This window comes from Botryllus schlosseri, chromosome 3, assembly GCF_051294905.1.
Source record: "Botryllus schlosseri isolate E-star chromosome 3, Bs_hap1, whole genome shotgun sequence".
Lineage (NCBI taxonomy): Eukaryota > Metazoa > Chordata > Ascidiacea > Stolidobranchia > Styelidae > Botryllus > Botryllus schlosseri.
The window spans coordinates 29,311,784-29,316,045 of NC_137238.1; the positions used below are offsets into that span (position 1 = coordinate 29,311,784).

At 41.1% G+C, this 4,262-nt stretch overlaps 1 non-coding gene across 1 annotated transcript; it reads left to right on the forward strand.

Moving 5' to 3' along the window:
• The first annotated feature begins 3,878 nt into the window (after positions 1-3,878).
• Positions 3,879-3,986, forward strand: LOC145436670 (U6 spliceosomal RNA). Its single transcript, XR_013914395.1, has one exon. It is a non-coding gene; the product is annotated as a U6 spliceosomal RNA (small nuclear RNA).
• Positions 3,987-4,262: the final 276 nt, after the last annotated feature.

The following is a 4,262-nucleotide window of genomic DNA, read 5'->3' on the forward strand; positions in this document are numbered from 1 at the left end:
CGATGTGTTCATAATAAAAACTGAATGCTTGTATTGGTGATGTATCAGACTGACAACAGAGATATTCGATTTTAAGTTCTAAGATTAGTAAGGTTATCTTTAGCATCGGTAAATGAGGCCAGGACCTGTCTGTTATCTGCCTAAATAAACACGTGCCAAGACTCTGATAGGGACAAAATCAGCATGTTTCGCAAACAAAGAATTCGATATTACCCAAGCAGGATTGAAAACATGAGTTGAACATGACTTCAATACTGTGACTTGGACTCGACTCGAGTCATAACACCATGACTCGGACTTGACCCTTTAAACGGTGACTTGGACTCGGACTCGAGTCTGTGATGAATTGAAAATGACTCGACTCGACTCGAGTCAAAACCACAAAAGTATGATTGACTCGTGACTCGGAACCATGTGACTTGGTTACAACCCTGTATGGTACACTGTCAAAATCAATACAAACAGACGAACACCGAACTTTGAGTAAAATAGATCGAGGAATAGGCTGGTCGAATGATCAGCTGTTAGCCGACATCGAAAATGAAATAGCTATCGCATTTGACAGGGGATTGTAAGCAAATGGTTTGAAGGCCACAATTTCACAGTGAAATGGACATTGGCGAACATAAAATTATGTGAATATTTGAATGCAAACCGAGAATCTTGATTAGCTGTTTCATGCTATCATCGAGATATACCATTGGAAATATCATCACCGATCTCGTTATGGAACGCAGACTATAGATTAGCACGGACCGACACCGGCTTTTGCGTGAGATCCGCAATGACGTAGGTAGGCTAAGTATCAGATCAGCGCGCATCTCTACCATACTCGACCTCGAAAACGAAATAACTGCCTCAATCATTGAGTGTCAACTTTTAGACTTGGCACCGCGTTCGATACTAAAATCAAGACATTCCGTTCAAAAGCTCATGACAGATCTAGGTATGGAACATCGTTAAAATCAATAGAGACCAATAACGGCTTTTGCGTAAATTTGTTAGCGATAAATGAAGAGTCAGCTCTTACTCGACTTTGGAAACGAAATTACCACCCACATAGTTCAGTGACAAACTTAAAACTTGTTGCAGCGGTCGATACTAACACTTACCGTGCCAAATGTCATGACCGATCTCGGTATAGAACATCGTCAAAATCAATGGAGACCAATGCCGGCTTTTGAGTAAAATCTGTTTGCTGTACTATGTACATGATAGATCAGCACACACTGAACTTCGGAAACGGAATTACTACCCTTATCTTTAAGTAGCAAGCCTGAAACTTGGAGCAGTGTTGAATACTACCTTCACGACATATCATACCAAGTTTCAAGAATTATCATGGTGCGAAACACCGTCAAAATCGACCTATACCAGCAAAGGTCGACTCAACGCATATTACGGTAACCGAGTTCAGATATAGATACGATTGTTACATCACACCTTAGGGGCGAGCAGGCATATTTGCCCCGGTTGCTCGGCCATTTTACGAATAGGAGAGAGTAAATCATCGTTTCTTTATTGTGCGCGGCTTTGAGAGAATAGATAGTGAAAGCTTGTTATGAGCGCTACCGGGGCAAGCCCCGGCTAGGCATTCACAAAGCGAAAACACAGAAGAGAATTCGATTTTCGGAGAGACTTCGCTATGTATAGGCATTTTCAAGCGAAAGCACAAGAAGAACGCGGGTTTCGCTGTGATCTCGGTATATATTGATTGCTGTGCGTCTATAAATGATTAAATTGTTATTGAACAGAATTTTAGGTGGGGCAATGCCCCAGTTGCCCTATAGGACGAGCCGCCACTGGATAGTGATATACATTGCATTCAACACTGTAAATGAATTCCCAAGCAGGTAACATATATTTTCCAGACTAAAGGGGATATATTTTTCCGCACCAGTGAGCTTGTAGAAAACAACACTCCGTACTCTACAATCAAGCGCATTGTTGTACTACAAGGCTAAGTGAAGACAATTGTATGGAAAGGCATTGATCAATTATCTGGAGATTATATTTTCATCCGATCAACACACACGCAATGTCATAAGACACCATGCGATGTAATGACCGGATCGGACAGGGGTGGGCAAACTACGGCCCGCGGACTGCATGCGGCCCTCCACACCGTTCTGTGCGGCCCACGAGAGTTTAAAGAAACTTATTAAAAATATTGATAAAACGCGTACTAAAAATCGAAATGCTGGGACTTGAATAATCGTTTTCTTGGTGTATTTCACCATGATAATTCAAAGGCAGTCATTCTCAAACTGGGGCGCAACCCCTAGGGGTGGTGAAATCATCTGAAGATGGGTGCGAAACTGAGTTCAATTGAAAAATATGTTCGCGCTTGGCGCGATCTACTTCCCATTCATGCTTTTTGCTCTGTATTTTTATTCTGAATTTCATATTTAAAAATTTCTCATCCACAGTCGTAATCTTCCATGCCATATAACTAGCATCCTGGTTCCGTTTTGTGATATTACGATAAGGTGGGGGCGAACTCTCTTACCATCATAAGGGGTGGGGTAGCGTTTCGGTAGTTTGAGAACCACTGTTCTGAGGTAAATACTTCTTATAATCATTTTTATGTTTAATTTCTAGCGCGACATCCCGATCTCAAGGCTCCCGTAGGTTGAAAGACTTCAACTAGTATACATCACAGAAATCCTAAACGAAATTGACATAATTCGGATCACTAGTGTGATTTCAGATTGGCCAATCCAGTTTTAATTATTTCAGCGATGTGCTTATTAAAAACTATTCGTGCGTGTCTTAGCTAGATTCGTTCTCTCTCTGTATGCGCAGAATTAGGGTATTTAGATTTTATATATTCATAGTGGAAGCGTGTTTGAAGCTAACATGGTTATGATGCTGTCAGCATTGTGGGTCCTGGAACTGATCCAAAGGTGGAGTTAGCAAATCTGATCGGATCGCTGCTCCAAAATTTAAATTTCAATCCTGTTCTAAGAATCGGGGTAACCGACTTCCATCTCTATAGTTATGACAAATTAGTTATTGAGATTGACCAGCCTATATGAAACCCCGCAACTGTTTCTGACGCGTGTAGGATATTATCGATGCAATGTTTAGATTGCTTTAAATAAGCATTTATATTATCTCCTTGTCCACACTATATAATCAAATATCAATAATGCGTTTTGATAATCACAATTTTACATAGTGCGGACCGCGAATAGATTCAGATACTGAATGCGGCCCGCGAGCTGAAAAGTTTGCCCACCCGTGGTATAAGTGGATGCCGAACGACGCGCAGTTGTGGTTTCTTAAACTGACATACACCTCAGCCTAGTGCCCAATCTCAGTTCATTTTCAATGTTGATCTTTATGCCGCGGCTCGTTCTAGTTCTTCTCATATCCTTTGCGAGAGCTCACTTTGATCGTTTTTTTTTTAATCCACAACTCGAGGATGATATGAAATAGTTCAGAAGAATTATTGACATCACAAAGATTCGTCATCATTTTTATCAATCAACTTGGACGTCAACAGACACTTTCTGTTATCGATATAAGCCTGGGACATATATTTGGCTGTTTCATGGTGACCGATTTCAGCCCTAAAAGTATTTTATTTGCGAATATATATCACCATCGTTTTAACGTGACTTGTTAAATTTCGTTTACTCATTTCCAGCAAATCGGTGTCAAATAATTGTTTCTCAATAATCAGCAATTACATTATCTCAACTCTATCACATCCCATAATAAACATGTAAACCCGTGTGAAAAGCATCATTTTCCATTAAGGCATGACTGGAACATGATATTTCGGTATATTGAAAGGTCGAAATTTTCCACCGTAAATACTATAAATCAGGGATGTCAGAAATACGGCCCGTGATGCTGTACCCGCTTCGGCGGCCCGCTTCGGCGGTACACATACTAGAATTGGAACGATACAGAGAAGATTAGCGTGGCCCCTGCGCAAAGGATACCTGCGGTTCTTCTCTGTTGGTGTCCCGAATTTTGCGTCACTGAGCTTGTTTCAACCATGGCAACCTGAGCTAGCTTGCGACCATGGAAACCTTTGCGTGCAACCATGGGCATCAAAACGATGAGATTGCCCTCCTGATCTGGGAAGACGGAGTCCGGATGGCTTTCAAGTCACATAGATATTTGATATAGATATAGATATTGGAAAAGTTGGCCTTGATGGTTTCATGTCACATATGCAAGCATACGATTTTTTACTCTGCTACATGTTGTAGGAGTGGTTTCTATTCCAGTATGACACGCAAAATCGT